This window comes from Podarcis filfolensis (genome assembly GCF_964270895.1).
Source record: "Podarcis filfolensis genome assembly, chromosome: 10".
NCBI classification, from domain to species: Eukaryota; Metazoa; Chordata; class Lepidosauria; order Squamata; family Lacertidae; genus Podarcis; species Podarcis filfolensis.
In genome coordinates, this window is record NC_139612.1 from 66,654,452 (window position 1) to 66,675,697 (window position 21,246).

Genomic DNA, 21,246 nt, shown 5'->3' on the forward strand with positions numbered 1-21,246 from the left:
GTAGAGATGGAATGGTCCATGAGGATCATTTAAGATTCAGGGGTCAGCAAACTTTTTCAGCAGGGGGCCGGTCCACTGTCCCTCAGACCCTGTGGGGGGCCGGGCTATATATATATATTTTAAAAAATGAACGAATTCCTATGCCCCACAAATAACCCAGAGATGCATTTTAAATAAAAGCACACATTCTACTCATGTAAAAACACCAGGCAGGCCCCACAAATAACCCAGAGATGCATTTTAAATAAAAGGACACATTCTACTCATGTAAAAAAACGCTGATTCCTGGACCGTCTGCTGGCTGGATTTAGAAGGCGATTGGGCCGGATCTGTGATCTACCCATCCCTTGGTAATGCAGGAATCTTGCACCCAACATTTGGGCTCGAACCCACGACACGGAGATTTAAGTATTTAAGTTCCTTATGCTCTACCAACCAAGCTACCCATCACACGAAGAGCGCAACTTGTGCTTTTCTGATATTGCGATTCTGTGCCAAGAAATTCAAATTGGGACAAACTCGCTTAATAAAAGCAAAACGAGTCCGTGTCTTTTACAAGTCGCTGCTGAACAGGAATGTGCAAATCTGACTTTTGATAAAATTTTACATTCGCTGCCCACTTTTGCCTCTGGATGAAAAAGGTCCCTCGCCTTGGCCTCGGCTGCTTCGCAAGTGTTAAACAACAATAATCTCAGCGTGTGGGCAGGTTCCTGTAGGAGCCGGCAGTGCGGATATTAAGTTTCCATCCCAACGCAGAGGTCAGGACTACAAAGTACATGAGCGGCGGCAAAAATCCTGTTGGCAGAAGGACTTACGAGACAATGGGTCGAAGGCCAGCGGTTCACGAAGGAAACAGGCATGGCTTTCGAAAACACCCAGTCCAAAGCTGTTCTTTAACAATTGTGCAATCTGGGAATAATGGGGAGGGGAGAGAATGGGGGGAGGTTTAAAAAAGGACAAAGGCCGGCGATGTGAGCAGCAGGCAGGAGCTGGATGTCCCTCCTAAGCATAGGGGACAATTCAGAGAGAGTAATCAGCAGGCAATTTGCCTCCAAGATCCAGGTGGACAAATGCGTTTCTCAAATCTTCCCAAGGTTGTTCTGAGCCGGTGGCCTCCAACAGAACAACAAGCGCCCACGGGGGTTGCCAGAGTTCAGGACTGACTTCACCCAGGAACTGTGCTCGCAGATCAATGTGACCTCTTGCCTCTGTGTAATTGTTGCGGTTACACTATGTACCAGCACACAAACTCGCTTCTTTGAAAACGCACACACCGGCGTACCTCTGCGTTGTTGCATCAAAGCTCCAGCCACAGGAGGAGCAAACATACAGGAACTAAAATGCAAATCACAAACGAAACCAGACTTTTGGGGTGCAAAGACAAGATGTAAAAATGCAGAATGGAAAGGAAGGATGTGTTTCTCACCATTACAGTATTACCTCGGGTTACAGACGCTTCAGGTTACAGACTCCGCTAACCCAGAAATAGTACCTCGGGTTAAGAACTTTGCTTCAGGATGAGAACAGAAATCGTGTGGCGGCAGCGGGAGGCCCCATTAGCTAAAGTGGTGCTTCAAGTTAAGAACAGTTTCAGGTTAAGAATGGACCTCCAGAACGAATTAAGGTGTTAACCCGAGATACCACTGTAATTTGTTTTTGTATACCACCCTACACCCATAGATCTCAGAGCGGTTTGCAACATTAATGACATCACTGGCGCTGTCCAATAGGTGCCCAAAATCATCAAGCTGGTAGTTTTATGCAGAGATGAATCCTACCGACTGCAGCGGCATCAGCTGGGGTGAAAACTGGTTTGAGCCAATGGTGATGAATGACAGAATCAGGGGAAAACATCAATGGAGGCAGGGAAACATCTGTATTTTCTGAAACCAAAGAATACAAGAGCCCTCTCTTCCAATCAATACTCCACACGTCAAGTGAACAAATACAGGGGAAGAGGATCGTGCCGGACGATCACACTCTTGACCTCATGTATACTGCCAGCGTTTGACCGGTGAGCCAGAGGCACAAACAAGTAGGTTGCACTGTAAACACATATAAATCAAATCCCCATCTTCAGCTCAATGCGTGAAATTTGGGGCCATTCAATGCAATGGGGTCAGAGGGTGGGGCTAGCAAGCAAGATTCTCCTCCTTCTCCTCTATGTATCCCTGTGTTTGTCTCTTTGTGGAAAGAGATCGCCTTCAGTTCTGGAAAAAGCAGCAAGAGGAACAAAAAAAAATCTATCCTACTTCAGGAATGATGTCCGCACAACCAGCTTTCTATTTATTTATTTCAAACGCTTCTATCCTGCCCTGGCCTGCAGCTTACAAAACCAAAAGCAACAATAGTTCTCTCTCTCTCTCTATATATATACACACACATACAAACACTATTAAAACACTACTAAAAACATCTTCTGAACACACAGCAGCTATGGCAACAAACTCCGCTTGCTCCTCCTGCTCACAGTCACCAAATGCCTGTGCAAACACGTTTATTTCATTTAGCTCTATTATTTGTTAAAATGTTTTTTATTGCACCCTTCCAGCCTATGCACTCCCCTCCCCTGAAAAACCCACAGTGAGTAGGGATAATGCCTGGGCCACATTTGAAGAGTATCACAGAATCACAGACTTGGAAGGGACTGTGAAGGTCATCTCGTTCCCGCAAGACAGGAATTTTTCATCCGAGGTGGGGCTCGAACCCACAATCTTGAGATTAAGAGCATCGTGCTCTACCAACTGAGCCCCTTGGCAGAGATTGAGGTGGCCCTATAACAGCATTTTATTACAGACTGGAGCGAATTGAGATGTCCTGCCATTTAAACCCCCGGTTGTCCTTGTTTTAATTAAATTTGCAAAAGATCTGCCGTTAAATGGCCCTTCGGGCTCCTTATTCATGAAGTCGAACGGCTATCCAGCCTGCAGGTCTCCCCCGAGGCGACCAGAAAAGGGAAATTCCTTTTATACTTAATTGAAATAATTTAAACAACATGACCATTTACCTGTGATTATGCTGCCTTTGCAATGAAGACTTCACTGAGAAGATGAGTAGCTCGGCAGCCCGTAATTTGCCTGATTGAAGGGCACGTAACTCCTTAGATGTCTCCAAATCAGATTTCACCGCAGCTTTTAGCCCTTTAAAGTTATTTCCAGTTCCAGGGGGAAACATCTCTCCCCAGCCTTTTTAATGATCTATTTGGCTTTGTATTGCTTAATGCAGTTGCTCATAGAGTTGCTATTTCTAACTTATTTCTAACGCGGGTTTTCTTTTTTAAAAATAAAAGTGCGTATTACTGTAAGATGACGTAATTTGATTAAAGAGCGGGTCATGAATTTAATTAAAAAAAAAAAGATCTAAAATGTTACGAGTGAATTTTGTAATCTCTCCTACAGGTGAGATTAGCCTTGGGAAGAAAAGAATTTGCTAATCAGTGAACTGGTCATGAAAACTCCCTTCCCAAAGCGAGATGGAACAGTGTGACCCTGATTACCTGCTCAGCCCTGAGTCATTGTTCTGGAGCAATGCACCCTCTCGCCGGTAGTAAAATGTGTACTCTTTTCCACATTTACAACTTTTGGCACGATGAACCAAACCTGGACTGCCCCCACCAACCGTTGGGTCTGACCGATAAGAACCCAGCCTTATTCAACCCTTCGGTCCCCATTGGAAATTACCGTATTTTTTGCTCTGTAAGACGCACTTTTTCCCTCCTAAAAAGTAAGGGGAAATGTGTGTGCGTCTTATGGGGCGAATGCAGGCTGTGCAGCTATCCCAGAAGCCAGAACGGCAAGAGGGATCGCTGCTTTCACTGCGCAGCGATCCCTCTTGCTGTTCTGGCTTCTGAGATTCAGAATATTTTTTTTTTCTTGTTTTCCTGCTCCAAAAACTAGGTGCGTCTTGTGGTCTGGTGCGTCTTATAGAGCAAAAAATACGGTGATTATTACCGGAGGGGTGACGGCACGGTTGTGGTTCCCTTGGCGAACCTTAATAATAATAACCATTTTATTATTTATACCCCACCCATCTGGCTGGGTTGCCCCTTAAAGGACAGAGAAAGCCACACTTTTTTGATGTAGGTTGCCTATTTTAAAGTTTTATTATCACATTTTTGTACTGCATTAGATTGTTATAAGATGTACACTTTTTGTTTCTTCAGCTTGTAAACCGCCCTGAGTATTGTAAGATAGAGAGACGGTATACAAATTAAAAAACGAATATGATACATACACACAGGGACGTAGGAAGCCATCTTCTGCCAAATCACAGAATCATAGAACTGTAGCGTTGGAAGGGACTCAAGGGTCATCTAGTCCAACCCCCTGAAAGACAGGACCGTTGGTCCATTTCAGCTCAGGACTGCTGACACGGACTGGCAGCAGTTCTCCAGAGTCGACAGCAGCACAGCAACTGAAGAAGCTGCCTTCTGCAGAGTCAGGCCACTGTGAGAACAGGATCCTGGAATAGATGGGCCTACATTTTTGCCCAATCCGGCAAGGTTTTTCTTAGGTCCCAATGAGAACTGGGACATTTCGCATGCAGTGCGTCTATGCATTTTATTATGAAGAGGCCTAAGCGTTCATTCAACCTGCTCTTACTCATCCGGACGCCACTGCTGAGAAGTTCGTACCAAAACAGATACGAGCTGCCGATTTTTCATTGTGGAATTTTATTAATTTTATTACTGGCCTGTGAGCAACAATTTGCATGCGCCCCCCCGAGTCATGGAGCGTGCTTAAAATACTTTTCGCCCCTGCGGACACTTTGGCGTTTAAAACCAGGGAAAGGGTTCCCCGTGTTCTCTCCAAAATGTCGCCGTGAATTGTGCGCCGCGATATTTATCTGAGCTGCTTAATCTAGTCGCTCAGATAGCCAGGGCAAATAACCGTTCTTCCTGAGCAGGTTCCTTGCCACCCCCAGAAAAACAAAACAAAAAAACAGCGATGCATGTGGGCAGGGAAGCAGAGATTATTTTCGCATTTGGGGCTCATTCTGGCACTTTCTGGCAAAGCGTAAGACAGAAGAGCGAAAACCTTTGCAATTAAAACACACACCTGCCCCAAAATCATTTGCTTGCCTGTCCTAGAACAGATCTTCATTTCCCAACCAATTAAGCTTCGTAATACTGAACGCCTTTGCAAAAAGGTTCCAACAAAACATGGGCACCTGCAATCTAAATATTTGACTATTTCATTCCCAAAGGGCTCGTTTATTTAGCGGCACTGGAAAAGCTCATTGAAAACTCTGAATTATTAGGGCTGCCTGCACCCCAAGCTTAACACAAACTTTGCAGCCATTTGTCCTCCTCAGGACGTTTCTGTGAGGGAAATGTTTGCCACTGGATTTGAGCGGGCTCTTTGCTGCGCTACGAATCACAGAATTGCAGAGTTGCAAGGGACTCCTGAGGGTCATTTAGTCCAACCCCCTGATGCAACGCAGGAATCTCAACTGAAGCATCCATGACAGCTGGTCATCCAACCTCTGCTTAAAAACTCCCCAAGGAAGGAGAGCCCACCGCCTCCTGAAGGAGTCCTGCGGAGTGGCCGGCCACAGCAGCAGCCACCATTTTGATTTCCCACAATGCCGAAGGCTGGGACAACAAGCTTGGTTGTGGAGCTCCCCAATGGCGACGCAAGCTGATTTTTGAAATTCGCTATTTCCCCAATTATATTTTATTAAGTTTCAACGTTTTAAACATGTACGATTGATATACTGACTGAAAATGTATTGTATTGCAACTGTACTGTAACTTTCGAATATATATATATATTTTTTTAAAAAGCATATACAATCAAAACACATTTCCGTCGTTTCTCTTATTTTTACCAGCTCCCCCCCCCCCGTTTTCCATGGAGTTGTTGTTTCTCCCTTCCGCTGCACCCTAACTTCCATCTATTAAATCGTAACAACTGTGTTATAATCGAATTACTTCTGTTGCTCAAATCCCGCTCACAAGTTCTCCATACTATAATATTTCTTTAAGTACTCCGAAAAAGGCACCCATTCTTCTTTTGGAATTCATTCTACTGGGACGGCCAAGACTGTTAAAAAAACTGGTGTGCCCTTAGCTGGCCAGAAGCACCTCTTGAAAGACTTGTTTCACCCCCAGTTCTCCACATTTCCTGGGCGAACAATGGTGAGAAGCCTGCATCGTTCCTGTCTCAATTGCCATGCCTGATCGATGCCTCTCTGCAAGATCTGGGCTCCTGGTTCTGCTGCAAAAATGAATCTGCGGAGTCTTACTGAGCTGCTTGCTTTGCCTGAAGAGAGGGAGTTGGAGGGGAAGAAGGGGCTTCTATCTGCCCCCCCCCCATAACCAGCTTAAGGCAAAGGTGGGGGTCCCATCGGCCCCAGACAGCATGGCCAACGGTCAGGAGTGACAGAAGTTGCTTCCAACAACATCTGAATAATAATAATAATAATAATAATAATAATAATAATAATATAATACTCCCTGGCTTTTTTTCTGGCCCATGTAGGACCAGTCTGGAAAGTTAGCCTTGGTGAAGACCTGACGTTTTCATCCCCCAAAAAATTTTTGATTTGAGTTTCCATTGAAATGAGGCTGTATTTTAGTTTTAATGTTGTATTTTAATCTTGTTTTTAAGTTGCAGTTCAATCAATTTGTTTTATATCAGGTGTTAGCTGCCCTGAGCCAGTCTTGGCTGGGGAGGGCGGGGTATAAATAAAATGTATTATTATTATTATTATTATTATTATTATTATTATTATTATTACCTCCCATCTGGCTGGGTTTCCCCAGCTACCCTGGGCGGCCTCCAACCGAATATTAAAAACATAATACAGCATCAAACACTAAAAACTTCCCTAAATCTGAAGAGCTACAGGTTTCCCACCATGATGTGCGGAGAGTCCATATTCTTTTCTCCCCTGGAAAAAGGGCCCCATCGGGTACGCTGGATTGGGGCAGCGGAGTCGAAGGAGACCAAAAATTCCCCCTAGTCCATACACTGCCTCTGCAACTGCGTTTGATGCCATCCTTTCGAACAGGAGAAAAGTAAAGGGGTGCAGCTGGGGCAGGACCGAAACCTGCCCCTCCCTCCTGGTCCTCTGGGGTGAAAGGCAAATTTTGCCTCTTCTTAGCTGTGCTCCCAGTTCAATTGCTGCCTGTTCAATTTGTCCCCATCCTCTCTAGAACAGCCCTTCAGATGCTGGAAGAACACAATCAGGTCTCCCTTTAAACCTTCACTTTTCTAGGCTAACCATACCCCGCTCTTTCCAGATTCTTCGCCATCCGAGTCACTTTCTCCTTGGGGGGGCATCCCCCAGTCTGCCCATTTCCTTACTGAACATTTGGCACCCAGAACGAGACGCGGTACTTCAGATGTGGCCTGGCCTGTGCAGAACAGAGTGCGGCTATTCGGACACTATGGGCAGCCCAAGATCACATTAGCTTTTTTAACAGCTGCCTCTCACGGCTGGCTCACGTTCAGATTGCAATCAACTAAAGCAGCAGTGGGGAACTTGCTGGCCTTCGGGTGCTGCTGTACTATAACTCCCATTGCGCCTGGCCGTTGACATCCAGCAACCTGGGGGCGTGGGAAGAGGCAGCCACAGGTCCCCCACCCCAGAACGAATACACCTGGAAGTTTGTTTTCTTACATGTATTGTAGCCAGCCTGTTATTAATTACTATCACTGTTAATTTTGTCCTCATTACAGAGCCCAGGGAAGCTAACAACAGCCACAAGATACAGCACAGAAATAAAATAAAAGCTACATTTTGCAGGAAAGTACTGCAGCCTATGATAATCTGCAGCATTCAAGTTTTTGAATACTTGGGCTAAAAGTGTAAAATGTAACAAAAGTTACATTTTGCAAGAAAGTACTGCAGCCTATGATAATCTGCAGCATTCAGGTTTTTGAATACTTGGGCTAAAAGTGTAAAATGAAATGTAAGCTACATTTTGCAAGAAAGTACTGTAGCCTATGATAATCTGCAGGATTCAAGTTTTTGAATACTTGGGCTAAAAGTGTAAAAATGAAATAAAAGCTACATTTTGCAAGAAAGTACTGTAGCCTATGATAATCTGAAGTATTCAAGTTTGTCTAAAAGTGGAACACCTTTTAGACACACTGGTCAGCTAAAGATAAAGAGGGACACTTCCTCTAGGCTCCAGAGGCCTCAACCTCTCCTATCCTACACTTGAGCTTTTGAATTTTGTACCGAAATGGGAAAAACACACCCCAGAAGCTTCCCCATAAAGCGGCCCAAGGTCTAAAAACCTTCCTTCCCAGTTTTCCAAGAAACGGCAATTCTGTCCATGTCTGAATCAGGCAGCACCCACCCTTACCTTCAGTGAACCTGTCAATTCCAAATAAAACCATCTCACTACGCTACAAAGCGATTCATAAGATCAAGGGGCAAGTTTGCATTCTCAAAGGCATCCAAAGGGCCATGATGGGCTTCAAGTTTGAAAAGCTCGTCTGCGTGGAAACATATGTTTGTTCAGAAACCTTCACTTGATCCGAAGAGAGCTGTAAGAACCGTCGGCGGAGAAGGAGGCAGAAACAGAAGGTGTACCTACGAAGCTGAAACAGCTCTCCTCCATGGAGAAATACCTGCTGTCTAACCAAACCGCCATGAGCCTTCTCTCGCTCTGAAAGGCTCCGACATCGACGTGACAAGATGCTCATCTCTGCCATGAGACTGCCTAAACCACAAAATTGCTTTCAAGGAGTGCTGGGGAGGAACCTACCAAACTGACCTTGAAGCACCTCGGCTTCAATCACTTTCAGGGAAACCTGGGGATACGTTACAATCAGAAGAGGAGAGGAATCAGAAATTGTCGCAGTCTTTAAAAACCCTCCTCGCAAAGTGTTTGGCGTCTTATTTTTCGAGTTAAGGTGTGGAACAGGCGTCGCCCGCAACCGGATTCTACTTCTTATAAAGAGAGAAAGAGACATGGAGAGGGAGGGGAGTGGGAAAGCAGACACAAGAAGGAACCTCGGTTTTTGGAGAAATGAAAACACGTACCTATGGAGATGCACTTGACGACCTGAGCTGTTAAAGCAGAGGAGACCTAGCCGACGAAAAGCACGTAATCCAAATGACAGGACGAGTTCCAGGCTGCAGCCCGCAGCACGCCCAAAGGGGGGGGGCATGATTTGCATGTTCCCTTTATAACGAAAGCAAAGTTCAGGTCAAAATCGGAACGGGAGGAGACGTGTAAAAAACCCCTGTAATCCTAATCAAACTCGAGTTCTTGTTCCGTTGTGGGGGAGAGAGGCCTCAAAACACGCACACACACAATTCCCACAGGGAGACAGGAATTTGCACCCTGGCAATTATTTGTTATTTTATTTTTTAAAAAATGCTATTTATGCCTGCCTGGGACAAACTGAGCAAAGCAACCAGGAAGTTCAGGGCAGCAAGCGTCACTCCCGAGAGGCTGGCAGGTTCTGAGCAGAAACACAGCAGCGTTCATTGCCTTGGGTGGATTTGAAGTGGGAGAAAAGCCGTGCCAGGATACGGCCCTCCCTAAAGATTATATATATATATATGTAAAAAATGCTGAAACAAGGAACTGCAAAACAAGAAGTCGTCTGCCTATTTTTAAAAGGAACTGCGTCAACAACTAGGGAGGTGTTTTTTGGTTTTTTACGGTAACGCTTCAAAGCTTGGAGGACTCGGGAGCCGGGAAAGATACGCAGAGGAGTCTGTTTGCACATGTCACTGCTGCTTCCATTATGTAACTCTCTTTCGAGCACTTTGGCAATCCAGTTTGTGTTCATTCTTAGCGGCCTCGTGAAGCGGATCAATATTGTTTCCACCGGGCAAATTAAGAGCCAGTGCCTCCCTCCGCAGCGCCGGCTGAGTGGGACCAAGCGCTTTGTACACGTGGCACTTTTGTGCAACGCAGGAATAAGAAATGTGGTCACGGGGACGGAAAGAATCTTCCTGAGAATCTCTCTGACTTTTCAGTTTTGTTTTTAAAAAAGGGGGGCAAGTTTCTAGACCTTGCAAACTTATCTTTGCGGCCAGGTAGCTGCCGCTGGCGCCAGCAGCCAGCTCCCAGGTCACCCTTCTGTCCTTTCCTCCACATTCGTCCCCTAAAACCACCATTTTCCATTACACCTTTGGCATCCACTCTGAAATATACTCGGAGTCGAGAGTGGATTTCATGCTCTTTATTCAGCTCATAGTGGTGAGGAGGAATGGAAGTTCCTCCAGAATGTCTGCTTTATATACATTATTTACACAATGGGCCCCATGTGATTGGCTAATTCCGGGATTCTCCTGCAAGCCAATCAGGTCGCGAATTCCCTTCCACCTGGAGCTGGATTGGGTGGCTCCTGTGGACCAATCAGATTGCTGCATTCTGGAGCCTATTGTTCTAGGACCAATCAGGCTGCTGCATTCTGAATCCTATTGTTCTAGGACCAATCAGACTGCTGCATTCTGAATCCTATTGTTCTAGGACCAATCAGACTGCTGCATTTTGGATCCTATTCAACTCAGTACATAACACCCACTGAGCCAAAGTACGCCCAGCCAGAATACTTATATAATCTTCCCAATGACCCCCTACGTCCTTTTCAATCCCCTTCCTCTGTTGCTTTCCTGGTGCCTGTTTCTAGTATGTAAGCTCCTTGGGGCAGGAACCTGCCACCAGGTATTTTAGCAAAGCGCCTTGTACCATGTGAACAGCATAATAATAGCACAACTGTATGAAAATGAGTGGGCAATGCCTGGTAGAATAGTGGGAGGAGATGGTCAAATGAGATTTGCAATGGTCAAAGGAGTAAGATGAAGCTGGGAGTTTTCAGGTAGAGTAATGGACCGGACAACTTCAGATACATAGGAGTGCATAGGAACATCAGAAGAGATTGCTGGATGAGGCCAATGGCCCACCTGGTCCAACATCTTCTTCTCACAATGGCCTGTGGGGAACATGCAAGCAGGATTTGAACACAAGAGCAACAATCTTCCCTCCTGTGCAGTGTTAGAAACTCAGAAATATAAGCTAACCACCAAATGGCACCTTAAACCTAGGTTATGGTTGCCACAATGGAATGTCTAAGTCATAGCTGTCAACTTACAGATTTGAAAATAAGGGACCAGCAGCCTCAAAAATAAGGGATCAGCAGCCAAAATAAGGGATTTTCCGGGCACAGGTATGTTCAACTAACTTCTGAGCCCCTCTGAGCCAAAGGCAGAAAGCCCAGCCAGCAGCCAAACGAAGCCTCATCAATAAGTGACAGCAGCAGGACATGGTGCTGGGATAAGAGACTGTCCCACCAAATAAGGGACGCTTGACAGCTATGGTCTAAGTGCCATTTCTCACCAATGGAATACTACTACTGCTAATAAATTATTATTATTATTATTATTATTATTATTATTATTATTATTATTATTATTTTCATTTCAATACTGCATTATCTTTTAAAGAACAAATCTCAAAGTTTTAAAACATCCAATAAAACAATCCAGAAAAAAAGAAATTCGAGGTGCTAAGGAAATATTTCAGATCCTTCTCTAAACTTTGCTTTCTTCAATTGCCAACTTGGCATCCAGAGATCTCCACATGGTTGCAAACTGGACCCGTGCTGGTCGCAAAACGCGCCTGGCGCCTGGCTAATTTCTAACACTGCTCTTGTGGTTTCCAGTAACTGGTATTCACAAGCATTGCTGCCTCCGACTGCAGAGGTAAGAGCATAACTATGATGGCTAGTAGCAATCGATCGCCCTCTCCTCCAGGAATTTGCCCAATCCCCTATTTTACAGCTCTCTAGGTTGGTGGCCACTGTGGGTTAAACCACAGAGCCTAGGACTTGCCAATCAGAAGGTCGGCAGTTCGAATCCCCGCGACGGGGTGAGCTCCCATTGCTCAGTCCCTGCTCCTGCCAACCTAGCAGTTCGAAAGCACATCAAAGTGCAAGTAGATAAATAGGTACTGCTCCAGCGGGAAGGTAAACGGCGTTTCTGTGCACTGCTCTGGTTCGCCAGAAGCAGCTTGGTCATGCTGGCCACATGACCCGGAAGCTGTACACCGGCTCCCTCGGCCAGTAAAGCGAGATGAGAGCCGCAACCCCAGAGTCGGTCATGACTGGACCTAACGGTCAGGGGTCCCTTTACCCTTTAGGTTGGTGGCCATCCCTGCCTCGCATGTTCCATAGTTTAACCACGCACTGCACAAAGCACTTTCTTTTATCTGCCTTGAATTTTACAAAACATTTCGCTTGCTAAATAGTCCTATAAAACGGCTGCACTATTTAATTATGTGCCGCATAAAACACACACACATTTCCTCTAATTGTTTCAAACGAGTGGCCTTTGTTACAACGAGCAAATACTTTGTTCTCCCCGTTAAGTCGGAGATGAAATTAGCCATGCCTAATTGGGCAGATTGCAAACCTTGAATTATTTTATACGCCACTGACACCTCTGTGGTTATGCTCCCTGCATCCTCCTGGGGAAAAGCTATCTCCTTGTGTGTTCGGTCCCAAATTGGGGCAAATGTTCTTACAGTTTGGGGTTAAGCTATACCCTTCAACAAAGAAAACAGTTCTGATTTTTTTTTAAGAGGCTTCAGAACATCCTTCAAACCCTGGGGCAAGTAGCAACTGCCCCAAAATGAGAAGACATTTATTGAATCTGTACACAGACATCCAGGTACTACCATGTCCAGGGAGCAATATCTGCTTTTCAAGATTGTGATATATCACCAACTTGTACTACCAACCTTACTGCACGCTTGTGACACATGGACCACTTATAAACGCCATCTCCAACTCCTCCAAAGATTCCATCAACGGTGTCTCCGAAAATTTTTACACAACACCTGGGAAGACAGGCGAACTAATGACACAGTGTACTGGAAGAAGCAAAGATCACCAGTGTCGAAGCAATGATTCTTCAACATCAACTTTGTTGGACTAGTCATGTTTTTTGGATGCCTGATTATCGTCTCCCAAAGCAACTACTCTATTCCGAACTTAAAAATGGAAAGCGTAATGCTGGTGGTCAACCAAAGAGGTTTAAAGAATCTCTCGAGGCAAATCTAAAAAAATGTAGTATAAACACCGACAACTGGGAAACAATGGCCTGCGAGCGCTCCAGTTGGAGAACTTATTGTTGTTTAGTCGTCTCCGACTCTTCGTGACCCCCTGGACCAGAGCACGCCAGGCACTCCTGTCTTCCACTGCCTCCCGCAATTTGATCAAACTCATGTTGGTAGCTTCGAGAACACTGTCCAACCATCTCGTCCTCTGTCCCCTTCTCCTTCTGCCCTCAATCTTTCCCAACATCAGGGTCTTTTCCAGGGAGTCTTTTCCCATGAGGTGACCAAAGTATTGGAGCCTCAGCTTCAGGATCTGTCCTTCCAGTGAGCACTCAGGGCTGATTTCCTTCAGAATGGATAGGTTTGATCTTCTTGCAGGGACTCTCAAGAGTCTCCTCCAGCACCAGAATTCAAAAGCATCAATTTTTCGGCGATCAGCCTTCTTTATGGTCCAGCTCTCACTTCCATACATCACTACTGGGAAAACAGCCTTTACCAAGCACTAGGATACCACTTTAAGCAGACATGGGTTCCCGCAAAGAATCCTGGGAGATGTAGTTTGTTAAGGGTGCTGGGAGTTGTTAGGGTGCTTCAGAGAGCTACAATTCCCAGAGTTGCCTCTGGGAATTGTAACCGTAAGGGGAACGGGGGGGGGTGTCCATTAATAGCTTAGATGATGACCACCCCAGATGTCCCATTAAATGCACCTTTGATTTTTAATATGCAGATTTTTTAAAAAGGCAAATGGTGTTGTAATAATATCCTATTCCTAATTTGTTTTAACTGTTTTAAAAACTGAATTTTAAGTTGCTGAGCCCACCCTGTGACCTGCTGGGGTAAAGCAAGTCATACTACTACTATATGTAGTAGAAACACTGACAACTGGGAAACACTGGCCTACGAGTGCTCCAGTTGGAGAACAGCCTTTACCAAAGGAGTCATGGGCTTTGAATACACTCGAACTCAGGATGAAAGGGAGAAACGTGCTAAGAAGAAGGCACACTTGGCAAATCCACACCATGATCAACTCCCGCCCGGGAACCTATGTCCCCACTGTGGAAGGACGTGTGGATCCAGAATTGATCTCCACAGTCACTTACAGACTCACTGTTAAACCCATGGAAGAAAATCTTACTTGGCTGCGAGTGATGCCAAAGAAGATGATCTCACCAGCTAACCATTGTGATATGGAGATACATCAAGATGTCGTCTCCCTTGTGGGGATGAGTTGTGGTGGACCACGTAGCCACCCACTCTCCCCAGGGCCAGGGGACGAAGTCCCACGTTGCCCTGGGGATCCCGGCGGCGTCATTGCTCAGCCAGCCAATCCGCTGGCTGGTGGGGGTATGGCCGGAACCATTTAAATGGAGGCACGAGCCAGAGGGCTTTCTCTTGGCTTGCTCCTTCAATCTCCCGCCCTCCCTCCCTTTTTTGCAGGTTTTCACTGCCCTTGCTATGGACCTCAGTTGGTCACCATTGAGGGGCCTGGTAGGATTTTTTCCACCTGGCAAATTGGCATGGGGCCATTTGGTTTCGCCTACCTCGTAGCAACCGTCACAACTTTGTAAGGTTTTGCGGTTAGGCATTGTTTGACCTTATGGTGCCCCTCCAAGCTTAAGGGTATTCCATTAAAGGAATCGGGGTGTGTGGATCTAGTCTGAAGCCCGGATCAGGGGCTAGGGTCATGACACGACCCCGCCGGGAACAACTGGGGGAGCTCGAGTTGGTCTGCATCGACAGGGCTTCCCCTTCTGGTGGTTTATCCTTACTGGACTCCCTGCGCGGCAGGAAGGAGTCAGATATAGTCAGGTCCATTCAATGCTTAAGCCAATTACCGCTCACATTCTGTAATCGATAAAGTTGTGCCCAAAATTCGGCCAATAACATTAACTTAATATCTGTGTCCTGGTGGTTGCGGGGTCTAGACACGCAACAAGTTTAAAAGCGCAGGTCCCAATACTGATCCTTGGAGGACTCCACTTTCTCTCAGTTGTGGGTTCGAGTCCTGCGTTGGGGAAGAGATTCCTGCATTACACGGGGTCGGACTAGATGACTACACTTCACTAGCTCTCCTTCTCCTTAACTCAAAATGTATTAAGCAAAAGGAGAGGGTACAGTATAAGCAAACAGTAATTTTTTTGCAGAATCTCCTTTTCTCGGCATCTGGGCTTGCCAACGTGCTGCAGAACACTAATATTTTTAGCTCAGAGTACAACCATCCCTGCAAATATGCTCAGAACACGACACGGCAGCTACTAGGAACAGATGATTTTGCAAGCGGCGCTTTTTGACAGTCAATGCCCCCCCCCTTCCCCCATCTTTCAGAAAACAAATCTCAATCTCTATTTGAAACTAAAGTGCTTCTCTAAGTGCTCCTCATTAAAAGAAGCTTGTGGTTTTCCTTTTTTCGAAAACAACCACCGCTCGGATTTCGAAAGTATTTTTCTTTAAAAGAGAGAGAGAGAGAGAAAGACAGTGCTGTCAAACAAAAAGTTCCAGAGTTGAATACAGAACCGTTTGCCGCCTGAACATCGTGTTAACAATAATGACTGGGGCTGTTTCGTATCAGCCCAGACTGCAAGCAGTGACTCATCAGCCTCTACCACAGATTCCCAAGCTGTGTGTACAAGCACGTCGGCGCTGGGTTGCAAAGCTACTGGGCGACGGGGAGCCTGCCTGCTCTGTCTCTGAGTGAGTCCCTGCTCTGAGCCTGCCCTCTCCCAAACTGAGAGACACGCTTAAGAAGAGCCGTTCACACAGAATCACACAGAAACAAGAGGAGGGGGTTAGCTCACGGGGCTAAAAGGTGTTTGGCAACCAGAATGATCAGTGCAAGGGAAGACAAAAGCATTGGGCTTTTGGTTTTTGCTTTTACAGGGAAGGGTCAAAGATCAGTGGCAAAGCATCTGCTGTGCTGGCAGGCCAGACAATACTCAAGCAGGTATAGCAGTGGGTCTGGGTCAATACAGTGGTACCTCGGGTTAAGAACGTAATTCGTTCTAGAGGTCTGCTCTTAACCTGAAACTGTTCTTAACCTGAGGTACCACTTTAGCTAATGGGGCCTTCCGCTGCCGCCACACAATTTCTGTTCTTATCCTGAAGTAAAGTTCTTAACCTGAGGTACTATTTCTGGGTTAGCAGAGTCTATAACCTGAAGCGTCTGTAACCTGAAGCGTCTGTAACCCAAGGTACCACTGTATAAGGAAGCTTCCTGCCTCTATTCCTCCTTTGCTGGTTGGATGCAGAGGAACGGTGGGAGGAAGAAGGCTCAGATTCAGGGGGCTGGTGGTGGGACGACGTTGAGTGGTCAGAGGGAGAAGACTGCGAGGAGGCGGTGTAGGAAGCTGAAGAAGCAACAGGGTTTTGTGAGCGGGAAGAATCTGTGGCAGAGAGAAGTGCAGAAGAGGAGGCAGAAGAGGAGGCTTGCAAGCGGGGTGGGGAGGAGAGATGGGTAAAACTGATGAAGAGTCATGAATGTCTCCCCCTCCTGCTGCGACAAGCTCCCTTCCCCTCAATCTCCCAGAACCAGGAGAGACATGAAGCGGGAGGAGCAAAGACAATAATAAAAATATAATTATACCCCGCCCTCTCCAGCCAGGACTGGGCTCAGGGCGGCTAACATCAAAGTATGATATATGAAAAACATAAATCAATCAGTCAATTAAAATACATCTTAAAATCAAATTTGGAGCAGAATAAAATCAGATGGCAACCCACGGATTATAACTATACGGGATGGGGGACATTGAGTGCTCACCAGGCCCAACTGTTGGTGCTGCTCTTATATGAGCCGGTGGAAAGGTTTAGGGAGGCCACTTACACTCTGGTTCTTATAACAAAAAAGAAAGGGGGGGTCAGACCAAAGGCCAGGCAGAACAGCTCCGTCTTGCAGGCCCTGCAGAAAGATGCCAAGTCCCGCAGGGCTCTGGTCTCTTGCGATAGAACGTTCCACCAGGCCGGGGCCACAGCCGAAAAAGCCCTGGCCCTGGTCAAGGCTAGTCTAACCTCCTTGAGGCCCAGGACCTCCAAGGTGTTATTGTTTGTGGATCGTAAAGTCCTCCACGGGGCATACCAGGAGTGTGTGTGATTCTCACATGGGGGTGGGTGGGAGAAATACATATCACAACACTTTCACCACAAGAAGAAAGGCAACCCACATTCTCATCAATTTGCCATGGAAATGGGCCCTGATTTATCCCAAAGCAATTACTGTATTTTTCGCTCCATAAGACGCACATTTTTCTTCCTAAAAAGTAAGGGGCAATGTATGTGCATCTTATGGAGCGAATGTGCGGTCCCTGGAGCTGAACTGCCCAGGGGCAAAAAGCAGATCGTGCTTTTTTTTTTTTTTTGAAAGAGGTAAGGAGGTGTTGAAACAAAGCCGCTGATGGCAAGCGATCAGAAGGGAGATAAGGGACGCTAGCAATAAAGGAGGCTGCCTGGGAGGGAGGAGGTAAAAGCCCATGGATCCTCAGGATTTTTGCATTGGGTCACCCCAAATTCACCATCAGATCACATAGTATGTCCATGGCTACAGCCTGCACCAAAAAAATCACACACCCACTGTTGCCTGGGGTGCAAAAACGTGGTTACAAAGCACGGATCCACATGGATTCTCAGGATTTTTGCATTGGGCTACCCCAAACTCACCGTCAAATCACATGTCTGTGGCCACAGCATGAACCACAAAAATCATAAACCCACTGTTTTGTTCAGAATATTTTTTTTCTTGTTTTCCTCCTCTAAAAACTAGGTGCGTCTTATGGAGCGAAAAATACGATAAATGCAAGTGTCCCAGGCTGCGTTCAGAGAACTTGTTTACTGATCATTCATCCTCATTCATCTGCACTATCTATGAAGCTTTCATTCTGATCTGCCTGCAGGGAGCCCACATGACGTTGCATCAAGCAAATGTTAACCCACATTTCCCAGCGCATTTCTCCACTACTTTCCTTACTGCAAAAAGTCCAGCTTGGAGCAGGGGGACATAATTGGGTTTCTTGTGCAAGAGCTCTGAATTTACCGTCACCACACAATCCCGAATCTGAATCCCACCTGAAGCAGTGTGGCGGCATCCCCAGAGTCCCGTCATTTTGCCATGTAAACCCGAACCCAACTAACCACAAGTTTCCTAGTCTAAGCAGAGGCTGGTTCTATCACAACAGTTTCTGCCTTGCTCAGAACTGGGGGGGGGGGGGGAGCCATGCCAGAATTCTTTTTTGCTCAGAATTCTGTTTTGCCCATGAGCACGAAGGCATGCATTCAGTTCTGACATACACAGGTGCACAAGAGGGCGAGTGCTTTGAGGGAACGTCTGGTGGTATAAATAAAAATAAATATTATCTCAATATAAATGTTGGGAAACTGGACTCTACATCCTTTCCCCCCATTAAGTGAAATGGGATATAAACTGGAATCAGCAGCTGGTGCTCAGTATGCAAAGATTTCTACATGCAAACACACACACTTTTCTGGCGGGGGGAAACGCTTGCGGAATCCTTAAGTATCTCTTTTGACACAGCAAAAGGCAAAACAGGGCGAAGGAATTTCAATTAGGCTGCGCCGTTTTGGACGCCACGTTAACACTTGAGTGCCGACACTGAAACCCAACATGGGCAGCGGGTGCCAGGGAGCAGAGAGAGAAAAGGCTGGGAGAAAAGAGATGGAATGAAATTCTATGGAAACCACCACCAAAAAAGCATGCAAAGAGATGGGGGGGAACCTTCCTGGCAAAGTCGCCGTTCCTGATTAACGGCAAATAAAGGAGGTGGGAGCAAGATGTGTTCAGCTTATTACAACTCCATCGAGGGCTCCATCGCCATGGAAACGGGCTCTCTGCAAGCAAAGCAACGTTCCCCGGCTACCAAAGTGTACATGTGCTTCTGTGCTCTCACGTGTTTTGAGGAACAGGAATTCACTGAACCACAAACACTTCTCCGATTAAAGTAACGTGCTGCACACATCGTCTGTGGTCCAGGGCTTTGGCGCTCCATGGATGAGACTGGCCAAACATACTGCTCTGCTTTCCATTGGAGGTCTAGAGGGGAGTCTTGCCGCCTGGGCAGCCCAGGATCTCCATGCACACTGCCCAGGCTCACGGGGAGCTCACCTGGCTGCTCCAAACGCAGTTGTTTGGATTCACCCCTAGAAGCACCCTCCATTGGCTCTCGTGATAGTATACCTGAAGGAGCGTCTCCATCCCCATCGTCCAGCCCAGACACTGAGATCCAGCTCTGAGGGTCGTCTGGCGGCTCCCTCATTGCAAGAAGTGAGGTTACAGGGAACCAGGCAGAGGGCCTTCTCGGGGGTGGCACCTGCCCTGCGGAACGCCCTCCCACCAGATGTCAAGGAAATAAACAACTACCTGACTTTCAGAAGACATCTGAAGACAGCCCTGTTAGGGAAGTTTTTAATGTCTGATGTTCTATCGCATTATTATTATCATCATCATCATCATCATTAATTCTGTTGGGAGCCACCTAGAGTGGCTGGGAAAACCCTGCCAGATGGGTGGGGTATGTATGTATGTATGTATCTATGTATAAATAAATATTATTATTAGATGCCAACCACAGTAAATACATTCAGCTGAGCATTCTCTCTCTCTCTCTTAGGCGGTCATTCTCTGGGTACTCACAAATGGCGCTTGGAGGGGATGGCTTGCATAGGTTGGCAGGAGCAGGGACTGAGCAACGGGAGCTCACCCCGTCGCGGGGATTCGAACCGCCAACCTTCTGATCAGCAAGCCCTAGGCTTTGTGGTTTAACCCAAAGCGCCACCTGCATCCCGCTTTTCATTATTGAAGGTCTATATTTCAACGTCTGCCTAATTGGGTTTAACACTTGTAAACCGCTTAGAAGGCCGTTTGGGCACCAAGCGGCATATAATGCTAGCCCAGCCCAGATGTAGACAATGAGGCATATCAGAAGAATTACGAAATGCAGCAGGACTAAAACACGGGAAGCTACCTAATACTGAGAATTCTGTTCTGCCTTGGTCAGACCACACCTGGAATATTGTGTCCTGCTCTGGGTGCCACAGTTTAAGGATATTGGAAAGCTGGAACGTGTGTGAAGGAGGGAGACCAAGTAGATCAAGGGTCTGGAAACGAAGCCTGATGAGGAACGGTTGAAGGAGCTGGGTATGTTTAGCCTGGAAAAGGGAAAACTGAGTGTATAAGGATAGCCACCTTCAGATAGCTCAAGAGGAGGAAAGCTTGTTTTCTCCTGCTCTGGAGGTGAGGACTCAGAACAATGGCTTCAAGTTACAAGAAAGGACATTGCGACTGAACATCAGGATGAAGTTTCTGACAGCAAGACCTGTTCAACTCTCGTTCTTTGGAGGTTTTTAAGCAGAGGTTGTATGGCCACCTGTCATAGATGCTTTAGTATAAATATATATAAATATATAAATATATATAAACAGATTCCCGCATTTCAGCGGGTTGGAATAGAGGACCCTCTGTTATTCAATATGCACTCAGGGTGTCCCCAGAGGCGAATGGCTATAACTCAAAGGGTAGAGCATCTGTTTAGCATGTTCAGTATAAGGTAGTTTCCTCTGCTCCTATTCCTCCTCTGCCACTTCCACTAAGCTAGTAAAAAACAACAACACAACAGGCAGCTGCTGCCAGTCAGAGCAGACAGTACTGACCTGCATGGGCCAATGCTCTGGCCTTGTGTAAGGCAGCTGCCTATATAACTGAGAAAGCCCTCTCCCTTGCCAGCTTGATGGGAGGACATGGAACTTCTCCAGAGAACAAATGCTCTTTGGAGAAGATAAGAGCATTGTGTGCCGTATAGAAAACAGGGGCCACGTTCCCTTGCGCATTTGCCGTCTGCTTCTACTCAAGCAGAAGCTGCGGAGCATCCTAAAAACTTAAGATCCAGCTGATGGGAGCTCTGGGTGAATGCCTCTTTTATTTACACCAGAGTAAAGCATACAAACCACGAGAGCCTAGGGCTTGCCGATCAGAAGGTCAGCGGTTCGAATCCCTGCGACAGGGGGAGCTCCCGTTGCTCAGTCCCTGCTCCTGCCAACCTAGCAGTTGGAAAGCATGTCAAAGTGCAAGTAGATAAATAGGTATCGCTCCGGCGGGAAGGTAAACAGCGTTTCCGTGCGCTGCTCTGGTTTGCCAGAAGCGGCTTAGTCATGCTGGCCACATGACCCAGAAGCTGGGTGCCGGCTCCCTCGGCCAGTAAAACGAGATGAGCAAC

General features: G+C 46.5%; 1 protein-coding gene across 13 annotated transcripts in view; it reads right to left on the bottom strand.

Moving 5' to 3' along the window:
- LOC310743024 (endonuclease domain-containing 1 protein-like) overlaps nucleotides 1–21,246 on the bottom strand; it is a 162,082-nt gene that overhangs the window by 92,666 nt on the left and 48,170 nt on the right. Inside the window, exon 4 of one of the 13 annotated variants that reach the window (XM_083573082.1) lies at nucleotides 9,001–9,142. The exons of the other annotated variants lie outside the window; for them this stretch is intronic. The gene's annotated coding sequence lies outside the window, so the exon portion shown is untranslated. The remainder of the gene's footprint in view (nucleotides 1–9,000; nucleotides 9,143–21,246) is intronic. 13 annotated transcript variants of the gene reach the window in all.